Source organism: Aotus nancymaae, unplaced genomic scaffold (assembly GCF_030222135.1).
Source record: "Aotus nancymaae isolate 86718 unplaced genomic scaffold, 86718_ANA_hifiasm-v0.15.2.pri h1tg000029l, whole genome shotgun sequence".
NCBI classification, from domain to species: domain Eukaryota; kingdom Metazoa; phylum Chordata; class Mammalia; order Primates; family Aotidae; genus Aotus; species Aotus nancymaae.
Window position 1 is genome coordinate 8,822,042 of NW_026988442.1, and position 15,265 is coordinate 8,837,306.

General features: G+C 40.3%; 1 protein-coding gene across 4 annotated transcripts in view; it reads right to left on the reverse strand.

Annotated features, from left to right (window-relative positions):
- PTPRA (protein tyrosine phosphatase receptor type A) overlaps nt 1–15,265 on the reverse strand; it is a 176,380-nt gene that overhangs the window by 126,619 nt on the left and 34,496 nt on the right. The window lies entirely within an intron of this gene.

Genomic DNA, 15,265 nt, shown 5'->3' on the forward strand with positions numbered 1-15,265 from the left:
TCTCAAACTCCCAACCTCAGGTGATCTGCTCGCCTCAGCCTGCCTGCCAAAGTGCTAGAATTACAGGTGTGAGCCACTGTGCCCAGCCTGAAAAAATAACTCTATTTAAACACTATGGATTGTTTTGGAGAATGGAGTATATCCTAACAAGATGTTTCACAGAGGTGTGCTTAAAATTCTAGGAGCCGCAGAACAAAGCTCCATCTTAAATAGTTCAGATGGCCAAATAGCTAGCTCATAGGTCTTTCCAGTAAGGGTAGTATGAAACACTCCTCTCTGTCCCACAACTTGGACTATACCACTACAGGGTCATTTATATATACCATTAGACCCTTCCCTAGGGAACATAAGGCAATGTCTAAAGATAGTTTTGACTGTCACAACTAATAGCAGGGAGGCTGTGCTAGCAGCATCTAGGGGATAGAAGCCTAGGATGCTGCTAAGCATCTTACAAATCACAGGACAGCCCCCTATAACAAAGAAGTATCTAGTCCCAAATGTCAACAATGCCAAAGCTAAAAACCTCTACACTGGTCAAAGACCTACCTTTAGCCAATGACTGTGCAAAGTTAGTACAAAAGCCTAGCCATTTCTACCCCTTGTGGCATTCCTCTATTAGGCAATCCGAGTGGGCAGAGACTTTGTCAGGTGTGCGCTGCAGTCTGATGGCTCCCCATACTCAAACATGTTTCCTTCCCTGTTTCGTCACAGGCATTACTCCCCTAATAAGCCCTTTGCCCTCCAACCCCATCTGTGTCTGCTTCCTGTAGAATCCAGCTAGTACATAAATTAACATTCACATCCACACTGGAGTGTGCATTCACACTGATGGAGAAACAAGAACCACTGGGGGAAGAGACTTCCAATAAACAAACCAAAATGGTAAAAATCTTTGACTTCTGTACTATCCAAGTATTCCATAACAACCATCTATTATTTATGTATAATAAAAAAGCTCATTCCCAGGTACTAAGGAACTAAAAGATCAAACAATGGACTTCACAGACATCTCATAAACTCAGCTTCCTCATTTGTTAAATAAAAGTTGTACTAGGCCAGGTGCAGTGGCTCACGCCTGTAATCCCAGCACTTTGGGAGGCTGAGGCAGGCAGATCAGGAGGTCAGGAGTTCAAGACCAGCCTGACCAACATGGTGAAACCCCGTCCCTACTAAAAATATAAAAATTAGCCGGGCGTGGTGGTGGGCACCTGTAATCCCAGCTACTGGGGAGGCTGAGGCAGGAGAACGGCTTGAATCTGGGAGGTGGAGGTTGTGGTTAGCCATGATCACACCATTGCACTCCAGCCTGGGCAACAAGAGTAAAACTCTGTCTCAAAAAGAAAAAGAAAAAGAAAAAGAAAAAGTTGTATTATTAATAGTTTAAAAACTTTTAGAAGAGACAGACTACAGAGCCCATTCAGTTTGCCCTCCTGCTTTCAGAGATGAGACCAATGTCCCAGACAGAATGACAATAACTGGGCAAGCAAAGCACAGTTGTTGGCCTTGATTCTCAATGCCTGGGTCCATTTCTCTTTCCAAGTACAATGTAAATGCACCTACATGCAGAAAGCATATTAAGCAAACAGTTCCAAAAAGGCTATAATATTAAGATTATTCCAAGAACTATTCAAAATCTAGCCCTTCAAACCTTTGACATATACCCTCACCTGGCCTCTATAGAAACTGCTCTTGATTTATCAGTCAAGAATGATCTCAAATTGCAGGATCTGACCACCCCCAAAATTCCCATCATCACTCCATCAGCATTTCTTCTCCTCAGTAAAAGTACCTAGAACTATCCCTTTAATGTTGATGTTCCCAGTGCCCCATCATCTAATCTTCTCACTCTGTACCAGTGGCTACACATTAGAATTGCTGGGGGAGCTTTCAAAAACTCCTGGTGCCCAAGTCCAGCTCAGGTGCATCATAATCTTGGGAAAGAAGGAGTGGGGATTGGGGTCCTGGAAATGTCTGTCTGGTTTTGTTTGGTTTTAAGCACTCCAGGTGATTCCAATGTGCAGGCAGGGCTAAAAAGCATTCCTCCATCCAGTCTTCTTGATCTCCTCCTTTCTTACCACATCCATTTCCAGCCTCAAGCTCTTTCCAAACTCCAAACCTATATATTCCCTTGCCTTCTAGACCTGCATATTCACAAACACCTCTGATTCAAATAATCAACATTCAAAGAAATGTTATCTTCTCCTATATCTGTTCTTTAATTGCTTGTTTCAATGGATAAAAATTATCACCTACTCATTGAGTGAGCAAACTTTCTCTGTAAAGAAAGAGCCACACAGTAAATGTTTGGCTCTGCAGGCCAAACAGCCTTTGTTACTATTACTCATCTCTGCTGTTGTGGCACAACAGTCACAGATACGTAGTTTCAGCATAGCTATATTCTAATAAAACTTTACTTATGAACATTGAAATGTTAATTTTATATAATTTCCATGTCACAAAATAGTATTCTTCTTTTGATTTTTTCCAACCATTCAAAGATGTAAGAAACATTCTTAGTTTGTGGGCTATGCAAAAACTAGCAGTGGGTTGTAGTTTGCCAACCCAGGTCTACCCCCTTGCCGAGCTAGAAATCCTAGTTGTCCCAATTATTTTCTTTCCCTTAGCCACCAGAGTCAACCGTTAACTCTGTTACAAAATACTTTAACAGTTTATGGCCTCCTCTAAGTTGACATTAAGATCCTTGAGGGTGAGTGGAGGTTGCAGTGAGCTATGATTTTGCTGCTGCACTCCAGCCTGGGTGGCAGAGTGAGATCTTCGTCTCTAAAAAATAAAAAGATCCTTGAGGGTAAGGATTGTGTTTTAATATTATCCACAGAGTCTAGCAGAGTGCCTAGAACACTGTAAGCAATTTTCCTTTAAGTCTTTCCCCTAGTTCAAAACACACAGAAAGTCCACCACCATGAAAGGCCATTATATATCCTACTAATTTGAATCTTTATTTTTCTAGTTTAACTTATTATTGAACTTCATAGTAAGGTTTAAAGGGAGAAAAAAACATTAAATTTTAAAATGCACTAAATAAAGGCTCAGGCAGACATGGTCCATATTTCTTATTAAGCACAAATAATAATGATCACTGCTATTCAATTCTTTAGTAACTGTTTAATTTCTGTTTTCTGGGTACTTTTTCTGCTTAGAAATTTGAGACAGTTGGCCAGGCGCGGTGGCTCACACCTATAATCCAAGCACTTTGGAGGCCAAGGCGGGCGGATCACCTGAGGTCGGGAGTTCAAGACCAGCCTGACCAACATGGTGAAACCATGTCTCTACTAAAAATACAAAATTTAGCTGGTGAAACCCCATCTTTAAAAAAAAAAAAAAGAAATTTGAGACAATCAACTTGGTCAAATCTTGGACGATGTCAATAAATGGCTGATTACCAATTACAGATAATCAGAACACATCAAAAAGCAGCAGCTCAACAAGGATCAGAATAAAAATAGGTATTATATATTAAAGTACTTACTATGTGTCAGACACTGAATCAAACTGTACAATGTACATTATTTAAGGTTACCTTCAATACAGTACAAGAAATAGATACTTCACTTTGAAGATACTACCAATGAAGAAACTATGGCACAGAGTAGTTATTAATAAATAACTTGTCCACAAACAACTGGTACACAGCAAAACTGAGACTCAAACCCAGGTGTATATGACTCCAAAATCTGCTCTCACCTACTGGCTAAATAAAGTCTATATTTCATGTATGTCAACGACCACAAGAGGAAAAGAGCTTTATCCAAAAGAAGCTGAATGAAAAGTTTTAAAGTCCTGTTTGAAATGTATCATAACTGTCATATACTCCTATGTATGGTGCAATGTACACAGGCAGTGAGGCTTTCCAATCATGGTCTAATTAAATGAATAAAACAAATGGGAAGAGTCAATTTGTGGATATGGCAGACCCTCCTATCCCAAAGATGGGAAATAAAACCCCGTCCACAAATCAGAGAGTCCACAAATAAAACAGTAGTACCATCCCCTACTGTTAACAGAGCCATTCATAGTAAGTCCCATGCTTACTACGGCAACCACTGGTCTTGTTACTCACTATGTTTCTGTCTTTTTGCTTCCTCAGGAAGCAAGACAGGAAAATCACTCTCCTGATCTATTTTATAAAGAAGAGCTTTCATTTAAAAATAAGAGTGTTATAAGTGAATATGTAGCCAGGCACAGTGGCATGTGTCTGTAGTCCCCAGCTACTCCAGAGGCTAACGCAGGATCACTTGAGCCCAAGAGTCAGAGTTTAGCCTGAGCACCCTGTCTCTTTTTTTTTGAAACGAAGTCTCACTCTGTGGCCAGGCTGGAGTGCAGTGGCACAATCTTGACTCACTGCAACCTTCAACTCCCAGGTTCAAGCGATTCTCCTGCCTCAGCCTCCTGAGTAGCTGGGACTACAGGTGCGCACCACCACATTCAGCTAATTTTTAGTAGAGACGGGGTTTCACCATGTTGACCGGGGTGGTCTTGATCTCTTGACCTTGTGATCAGCCTGCCTTGGCCTCCCAAAGTGCTGGGATTACAGGCGTGAGACATCACATCACGCCTGGCCACCCTGTCTCTTTAAAAAAGAAGAAAAGAGAATATGTACAAAGTAATTAATACTTTGCCTGACACCCAATATTTCTGTATACTAAACTTCATCTAAATTCCATAAAAAACATTGTCTTTTTTTTTTTTTTGAGACCGAGTCTCACTCTATTGCCCAAGCCGGAGGCTGGAGTGCAGTGGCACAATCTCGGTTCACTGCAACCTCTGCCACCCAGGTTCAAGCAATTCTCCTGCCTCAGCATCCCGAGTAGCTGGGATTACAGACGTCTGCCACTGCACCCAGCTAATTTTTGTATTTTCAGTAGAGACAGGGTTTCACCATCTTGGCTTGGCTGGTCTTGAATTCCTGACCTTGTGATCCACTCGCCTCAGCCTCCCAAACTGCTGGGATTACAGGTGTGGGTCACCGTGCCTGGCCATCTTACTTTTTTTTTTTGAGATAGGTCTTGCTATGTTGCCCAGGTTGGTGTCTAACTCCTAGGCTCAAGCAGTCCTCCCACTTCAGCCTCCTGAGTAGCTGGGATTACAGGTGTGTGCCACCACACCCAACTTTATCTTTTTTCTAATCTAGTAATATAGGAATCTAGAAAATTATTAAAACCCTCCAGCTACCAAAATCTAGAAATATTGGACAAATGCAAACATCCTTGAAAAGCTTAGCTAAGTTCTCAAGAAGGCAGGGAAAACGACCAGTGGCAAGAAAACAAAAAGTGAACCAAAGCTAAAGCTGGAAGTATGAGCTGACCTCTGTACTGGACCCAGGAGCATTTGTTAACGCATTTGAATAACCAAGGAAGGAAAGGAGACAGGATATAGGAGATGGGGTAGGAAGGGCTCCGGAGAAATTATCTCTCATGAAGTTGTGGCTCTATAAGGCCCAAGGTCTCAATGAAAATAGATCAGAGAAAATCTACCTGCAAGAACAAGAAGGCCCTAAATAAATGGAAAGACATCCTGTATCTTTTTTTTTTCTTTTTCCAGAAATAAAAAAGCTTTCATACCTGTAAATCCCAGCACCTTGGGAGGCTGAGGCTGGTGGATAACTTGAGGTCAGGAGTTTGAGACCAGCCTGGCCAACATGGTGAAACCGTGTCTCTACTAAAAATACAAAATTTAGCTGGGCATGATGACGCACGCCTGTAATCCCAGCTACTTGGGAGGCTGAGGCAGAAGAATTGCTTGAACCCAGGAGATGGAGGTTGCAGTAAGCCAAGATCGCACCACTGTACTCCAGCCTGGGCAAAGAGTGAGGCTCTGTCTCAAAAAAAAATAAAAATAACAAAAAATAATAAAATAAAAATAAATTAAAAAGCTGACCCCAAAATTTATATAGAATTGCAAGGGACTCAGAATGGCCAAAACAATCTTGAAAAGGAAAAACAAAGTTGGAGAATTCATACTTCCTGATTTCAAAACTTATTGCAAAGCACCAGTAACCAAAGCAGTGTGGTAATGGTATAAGGAGTAATATACAGATCAATGGAATAGTATTAAATGAGTCCAGAAATAAATCCAAGCATCTATAGTCAACTGATTTTTATTATTCTATTTTTTAGAGACAGTGTCTCACTCTGTTGCCCAGGCTAGAGTGCAGTGGCACAATCAGAGCTCACTGCAGCCTTCAACTTAGGAGCTCAAGCTATCTGCCTGCCTCAACCTCCCAGAGGCACACACCATGACTGGCTGGTGATGAAATACTAGCCTCAAGCAATCTTTCCGTCTGGGTCTTCCAAAGCTTTGGGATTACAAGCATGAGCCACCACACACACCTTACTGTCAACTAATTTTTGGGAAGAGTGCTAAGACAACATTCAATGGGAAAAGAACAGGCCCTTAAACAAATGGCACTAGGACAACTGGATATCCACATGCAAAAGGAATCCTTACCTCATACCATATATAAAAATTAACTTGGGACTGAAAGTGGTGGCTCACACCTGTAATCCTAGCACACTGGGAGGCCAAAGTGGGCTTGGATTACTAGAGCCCAGGAGTTCAAGACCAGCCTAGGCAATAATAGTAAAACCCCATCTCTAGAAAAAATACAAAAATTAGCCAGGCATAGTGGCACAAGCCTGTGATCCCAGCTACTTGGGAGGCTGAGATAGGAAGACAGCTTGAGCCCAGGAGGTTGAGGCTGCAGTGAGCCAAGACTGTGCCACTGCACTCCAGCCTGCGCCACAGAGCAAGATCCTGCCTCAAAAAACAAAAAACAAAAACACTATCAAAGTTATTAAAAACTTAAAAAGCTAATACTATAAAATTCTTCTTTTTATTTTTTGAAACAGAGTCTTACTCTGTGGCCCAGGCTGGAGTGTAGTGATCCAATGTTGGCTCATTGCAATCTCCGCCTACCTGGTGTAAGTAACTCCTGCCTCAACCTCCCCAGTAGCTGAACAGGCATGTGCCATCAGCTAATTTTTTGTATTTTAGTAGAGATGGGCACCATCTTGCTCAGGCTGGTCTTGAAATCCTGAGCTCAGGCAATCTGCCTGCCTCAGCTGGGATTTACAGGTATGAGCCACCGTACCCAGTCTAAAACTATAAAATTCTTAGAAGAAAACATAGGTAAATCTTCATGGCACTGAATTTGAAAATGGATTCTTAGACATGACACTAAAAAGCATAAACAACAAAAAAATTGATAAATTGGGCTTCATCAAAATTTTGAAAGACAACCTATGGGATGCAAGAAAATATGTGTTAATCAGATATCACATATCTGATAAGGGTCTATTATCAGAATAGATAAAGGACTCTCACAATCCAACAACAAAAAAGACACCTCCCCCCAATTTAAAAATGGGCAAGGAATCTGAAGAGACATTCCTCCAAAGAATATATACTAATGGCCAACATGCACATGAAAAGATTTTCACAAGACAGCCAAAGGTGGAAATAACCTAAGTGCCCAATATTGGATGAATAAACAAAATGTGGCATTATACAACCAATGGACTATTATTCAGCCTTAAGAAGGAAGGAGCCTGGTACAGTGGCCTACACCTCTAATCTCAGCTACTTGGGAGGCTGAGGTGGGAGGATCACTTGAGCCCAGTGAAAGTTTGAGGCCATAGTATGCTATGATGGCATATGTGAATAGCCACTGCATTCCAGCCTGCAACACAGTGAGACCCAACTCTTTAAAAAGAATGAAGTACTGAAACATGCTATAAACATGGATGAAACCTGAAAACATATGCTAAGTAAAAGAAGCCAAAATGCAAAATATGTGGCACTAAGTAAACTGCAAAAGGGACAGCTATTTACAGCATGAGGGCTCGAAGAAGGCAGTAGACTGCCTTGCTTGGCCTCACTTAGGAATATGCATGTTACCCAATAGCGACTCAAATGTTTCACTCTTCTGCATATGTTCATGAATGACTATAAAAGTGCTATGAGTAAAGATTTTGGGGTTACAAATAAATTTTAGCAAGTAGGTAAATTTGCAAATGAAAAATCTGTGCATAATGAACATCAGCTGTACTTCTTATTATCTCTGAATAATTCAGTCTAAAAACCATCAGGTGGGCCTGAGCAAGGTTAGCATGCACGTGATCTGGTAAGGAAAGGAAAGATTGGGTGCATTTAAGGGGATTGATCAACTAAGTAAATATTAATATATTAAGAATAACTGGAGTTCAGTTTCTTTGTCAGAGAAGAGAGATATAATCACAAAAAGGGAGAAAAAAAAATGAATTCTGAGGCTAGGTATGAGTGTGAACTCATAGTATTACACACATACACAAATCAAGAAATAAAGAAATAAGTGTATGTGTGTGGATGTATGTTTGTGTATGTATATACATGCATATATACTCTAGCTTTGCCTGCTGAGAAAGTCTAGAATCAGTGACACCTCAGTGGAACAATCACATCTAGTGTCCAGACCTGACCTCTAAATACATTTTCCAATAACAAGAACCAGAGTTCCTTGGTGAAACTGGATTCTTCTGCTATATAGGATGTTTTGGGGACAACTAGAATAACTCAGATGGGACCTGAAGATAAGCTGGTAGTACTATACTGCTGTTAAAGTCCAGATTTATTTTATTTTATTTTTGGAGACAGGGTCTCACTCTGCCACCCAGGCTGGAGTGCAGTGGCACGATCTTGGCTTACTGCAACCTCTGCCTCCTGGGTTCAAGCAATTTTCATGCCTCAGCCAACCAAGTAGCTGGGACTACAGGAACGCACCACCACATTGGGCTCATTTTTTTGTATTTTTAGTGGAGACAGAATTTCATCACGTTGGCCAGGCGAGTCTCAAACTCCTGACCTGAAATGATCCGCCTGCTTCAGCCTCCTAAAGGATTACAGGTGTGAGCCACCTGGCCTGGCCAAACTCCAGATTATAAGGCTCATTAAAGTATTTGGGGCTGTTGGGGCTTGCTCTCTAATGGTTCAGGGAGCAAAAATACTCTGTAACTATTCTTGCAATTTTTTCTGTACATTTAAGTATTTTAAAATAAAGAACAAACTGCAAATACAACAAAAAAGTGCACACCAATGTCCCAGTATTATAAAAATCTAATTCTTCCTTAGCAAAATTTCTGGGTAGTCAAAGTATCCCATTGCCCCTCCTTACTTTTATTAGCTTTTCTAATAATGTATCTCATTTTTTCCTTTTTTCTTTTTTTTTTAAAGACAGTTTCACTCTTTGTTGCCCAGGCTGGAGTACAATGGCGTGATCTCAGCTCACCGCAACCTCCGCCTCCCAGATTCAAGCAATTCTCCTGCCTCAGCCTCCTGAGTAGCTGGGATTATAAGCATGCACCACCATGCCCAATTAATTCTGTATTTTTAGTAGAGACAGGGTTTCTCCATGTTGGTCAGGCTGGTCTCAAACTCCTGACCTCAGGTGATCCGCCCACCTCAGCCTACCAAAGTACTGGGGTTATAGGTGTGAGCCACCATGCCTAGCCCTCATTTTCAAAGCATTCTGCAATAGAACTTTTGTGATGTTGGAAATGCTCTAAATATGTGCTGTCCAACACAGTAGCACACACGGCTAACAGCTATCATTCTGGACAGTTTCGGTCTAGAGAACAGCAGTTTGACCATAAAAAATTAAAGAGCTTTTTCATAAAACTTTAGTTTTGTTGCTGTTTTGAGACAGGGTCTCTCTGTCACTCAGGCTGGATGGAGTACAGTGGCGCAATCTCGGCTCACTTCAACCTCCATCTCCTGGGCTCAAGTGATCCTCCCACCTCAGCCTGAAAAGTAGCTGGGACTACAGGTGTGAGCCACAACACCCAGCTGATTTTTGTATTTTTTGTAGAGATGGGGTGAGCCACTATGCCGGCCAAACATTAATCTTAATACTAACTAGATTTTAACACAAATTAAGTTACTTCCACTATTCTAAACTTGCCAATGGACAATGGTTCTGTCCATTTTTTTGAGATAGGGTCTTACTCTGTTACCCAGGCTGGAGTGTAATGGTGTGACCTCAGCTCATTGTATCCTCAACCTCCCAAGCTCAAGTGATTCTGTCACCTTAGCCTCCTGAGTAGCTAGGACTACAGGTGTGTGCCTCTACACCCAGCTAATTATTTTTTGTATTTTTTTGTGGAAATGGGGTTTCACCAGGTTGCCCAGGCTGGTCTCAAACTTCTGGACTCAAGTGATCTGCCCACCACGATCTCCCCAAGTGCTTGGATTATAGGCCTGAGTACCCATGCCTGGACTTCTCTCTCTCTTTCTTTTTTTTTTTTTTTGAGACAGAGTCTCACTCTGTCAACAGGCTGGAGTGCAGTGGCGCAATCTCGGCTCACTGCAACCTCCGCCTTCTGGGTTCAAGCAATTCTACTGCCTCAGCCTCCCGAGTAGCTGGGACTACAGGCACATGCCACCACACCCGGCTAATTTTTGTATTGTTTTTAGTAGACATGGGGTTTCACCATGTTGGCCAGGATGGTCTTGATCTCCTGACCTCGTGATCTGCCCACCTCAGCCTCCCAAGTGCTGGGATTACAGGCGTGAGCCACCCTGCTGGGCCCAGACTTCTAATTTCTTAATCAAATCTGAATACTTACCTATTAGAAGCATCCATCTATCTTTAGTTTGAAAGCAGTTTTTTTTCCCCACTGACTTCTATTTTAGTATATGATTTCCACTGATTAATACCCATGTCTTCTCTACTTCTTTAAATATGTCTTCCTAAAATCTAGGGGGCATGTAAATATCTACCCTGCTTCCTTCTTAAAATCTAGGGGGCATGTACTCCCACCCTGCTCTAACACAGTTAGATCCCATAGTCCCTTTCTTTCATATTTATTATTTATATTTTACTTTTATTCTCTCCCAAAGCTGCTACAGTGTATATAATTGGTGCTACAAGTTTATTTCCAGCCATGCTCAGCATAATATCCTCCTGATCAGAACAGATTATTTCAGGGCAAGCACATTATTCCTTTTCCACATGAAATAAACCTAATTATTATATAGATAATCATTCTAATATTTTAAGTCAAAAACTAAAAGTCAAAGGTTAGTTTAATGACATCATCTACATAGACTAGCAGAGAAGAATGACAGCATGCAATCATCAAAACAGGCATTTCAAATTCTACAATTCTTGGTTTGAATACAAAGGCAAAGAATTCTCATCCCTTGTCATTCACCTTAGTAACTTAAGTGAACGTAGTAGCAGTGTGACTCGCCTACCAGGTTCTGTTACTGTTCATTCGGAACAAGAAAAAAATTGGTTTGTATACAACAGGCCCCTAAAGTTAACACCTATGCCAAACATCATTAGAAACACTTAACAAAACTAGGAAAATCTGGAATCCTAACAAAAGCAAAACTTTTTTAAGGAAGAGTCTGATTTAAAAGATTTCTCCACCCCGGCCGGGTGCTGTGGCTCGTGTGTGTAATTCTAGCAATTTGAGAGGCTGAGGCAGGTGGATAACAAGGTTAGAAGATCGAGACCATTGTGGCCAACATGGTGACACCTCATCTCTACTAAAACCACAAAAATTAGCTGGGTGTGGTGGCGTGTGCCTGTAATCCTAGCTACTCGGGAGGCTGAGCCAAGAGAATTGCTTGAACCCAGGAGGAGGAGGCTGCAGTGAGCCAAGATCACGCCACTGCCCTCCAGCCTGGCAACAGAGGGAGACTCCAGTTCAAAAAAAAAAAAAAAAAAAAAAAAAAAAAAAAGAAGTTTTCTCCATCCCTTTTCTACCCCTTTCTTCTATTAACAAATATTTAAAACAACAAAAATACAAATAAAAATAAAAGCAACTAAACATTTCTAACATCAAAATTATTTATAAGATAACCAGGCAAAGTGGCTCATGGCTGTAATACCAACATTTTGGGAAGCCGAGGCAGGAAAATTGTTTGATCCCAGGAGTTTGAAACCAGCCTGGGCAACATAGTGAGACCACATCTATACAAAAAAATAAAATGTTAAAATAAAAAATAAAAATTAGCTGGGCATGATGGCACATGCCTGTAGTCCCAGCCACCGCATTCCAGCCTGGGAGACAGAGTAAGATCCAGTCTTAAAAAAAAAAGGCCTGGCTCACACCTGTAATCCCAGCACTTTGGGAGGCTGAGGCAGGTGGATCACAAGGTCAGGAGTTTGAGACCAGCCTGGCCAAGATGGTGAAACCCCGTCTCTACTAAAAATACAAAAAAATTAGCCAGGCACAGTGGCAGGCACCTGTAATCTCAGCTACTCAGAAGGCTGAGATAAGAAAATTGCTTGAACCCAGGAGGCGGAGGTTGTAGTGAGCCAAGATCATGCCACTGCACTCCAGCCTGGGTGACATGTAAAATGTAAAAATTATATGGTATTCAAACTTCTGCATCCATAAATAATAATGTAGCTACATTCACTCATTTACTTTTGTCTGTGGATGGCTTCAGACAACCTTTTGTGGTTTCTGTTTGTTTGGCTGGTTTTGTTTTATTAAGATGTAGTCTCAATCTCATCTAGGCTGGAGTACAGTGGCATGATCTCAGTCCACTGCAACCTCCGCCTCCCAGATTCAAGCAATTCTCCTGCCTCAGCCTCCAAAGTAGCTGGGATTACAGGCATGTGCCACCATGCCCAGCTAATTTTTGAATTTTTGGTAGAGATGGGGTTTTGCCATGTTGGCCAGACTGGTCTCAAACTTCTGACCTGAGGTGATCCACCCACCTCAAGTCTCCAAAAGTGCTAGCATTTACAGGCGTAAGTCACTGCACCAGGTCTATTTTGTTTTGTTTTTTTGAGACAGGGTTTCACTCTGTCACTCAGGCTAGAGTGCAGTGGTGCAATCACAGCTAACTGCAACCTCGACCTCCTAGACTCAAGGGATCTTCCCTCTCAACTTTTGGAAGGTTACATTAAATAATGTAGATTATGCAGTCTGATACAGTGCCTGCCACATAATAACTACTTAATAAATGGTACTTACATATTATTATTCTGATCCTTGTTGAACTGCTTTTTGTTGTGTTCTGGTTATCTATAATTGGTAACCAGCCACTGTACTGGCTGGCAGAGTGGACTGGCTACTTGTATATAGCTTCCTATTGCAGCTCAGTATACCACAAATCACAGTAACAAAGTTATAAGTAAACAGCATGTTTGGCGCCACGCATGCGTATTGCCATACTGTGTGTGACATTTCTTTAAGTTTTATATTTTTTAAAAACTAGACATAGGGGTCTCACTATATTGCCAAGGCTGGTCTTGAACTCCTGGGTTCAAGCAATCCTCCCACCCTGGCTTCCCAAAGTGCTGGGATTACATGCATGAGCCACCACACCTGACCTCAATGTCATGCTTTTAAGGCACAGTGGAGGGTATGGATTATTTTACCAAGACAAGACAGAAAAGCATTTTGTTTCTTATGTAATGATTCTACAGTCATTCCTTGATATCTGTGGACCAACTGTGGATACCAAACTCTATGCAGATTCAAGTCCCACTGTGGCCCAGAGGATACAAAAATTTTGCTGCTCTGTATGTAGGGGTTTCCTCAAATAACGTATTTTTGATCCACGTTTGGTTGCAGATGTACAAACTGCTGACTGTATTTATTGAAAAAACTTCATATAAGTGGACCTGTGTAGTGTGAAACCCTGTTTTTCAAGGAGTCAACTGTGTATCTGTGCTAAAAGAATTCAAAATACATCAATGTTACCAAATTAAGGACCAATCACGGTATTTCCGATTCACAGGAAAGCAATGGTTAGAACAACTGAAAATTTAAAGTGGAATATTTCATTACAGCAAAGAGGAAAGGTAAGGAATAGAAAGAAAGTTTCTAAGGGAAGGAAGTTTCTAAGTAGCTCATTTGCTAGCAAAGCAAGAAAAGTAATGTTCTAGTGATAAGTTAATTAAATCAAGTTTGCAGCAGCTGAAGAAATGTAACCAGAGAAAATAAACGAAGAGTAGTGGCCTTTCTCTAGGCTTTCTCCAGACAGGTAACAAAAAACAGTTTTGTAAATTAATATAATTTAAGAAGAAATAAAAGAGTATTAGCCTTTCGACAAAACCATTTGTTCTAAAAGTTAAAAATATTAATAAGATCAATAATGTTTAAAAAAAAAAACAAGGCAACTGAGGTTAAGTAGATTTCCATCTCTTTTGATGAGTTGATAGATGTTACAATACTGTTCAGATGTTGTTTATTCAAGGAGTCAGTGACAAGTTTAAAATGATTGAAGAATTAGCTTCTATGAATAGTCTGTGTTGAACAACTACAGGCAAGAAGCTGAAAAAATACTAATACCTAAAGTGTAATCTCAGATATGTTATCACTGATAATGGTAAAAAATATGTGTGAAGTAGAAAAAAGCTTAGTTAGATAATTTACAAAACTTGTGAAGATGTAAGGTGGTTATTAATGTTTTTTCATCAACAGGTATTCTATGAAAAATATCTGAATTTATCATGAATTATTAAACCAACCATGTTAATGGTGAACTTCATTCACTGTCATGGGCTTAATCACTGTGAGAAATAGAAGCTGAATAACCTGACTTGCCCAGGCACACAGCAGTTTGATGGCTGAGCTGTAGTAAAGTTTTATCATGCTCTTTTTTTTTTTCTTTTCAGCTTGGAGCTGAGATTGAAATTTTTCATAACAATAAGACTGCTTTCAGACACTATTACCAAATAATAAATGGCTTTGAGAATTAGCTTTTGCTGCAGATTTTATAATATTCTTATAATGAATTTATAAGATTTATAAATTCAACTTAAAACTATTAGACAGAATAGCACTTATATATGAAACAAACTGTATTTACACAACTAATTTTTGAATCATAAACAACGTTGAGCTGCTTTATATACTTTGCATGCTATCAGAAGTTAAAACAAGAAGTGAGATCTCCATTTCCAAACAAATTTGCAGTAGATATAGTTTCTTAGTTCAAACTACAGTTCCAGAATAATTTCTAGGACCTTAATGCAGCAAGGAAATTTCTATATTTAAAAATCTATTTAACAGTGCAATTGTGGAGCTTCTGTCTAACCTTCCATTGGAAGTAATTAAGCAGCAATGTAATGATATACTAAAAGGCAAATGTTATAAGAAAAATCTAATTCTATAAATGCTTCCTGAGTGATTAATATGCTCAATTAAAATAATATGGTTATAGGCTGGTATCGATTATTTGACATGTCTGTGTGAAGAGATGTCAAAGATGAAATATGCAAAATCTTATTACAGATCTGCATTAA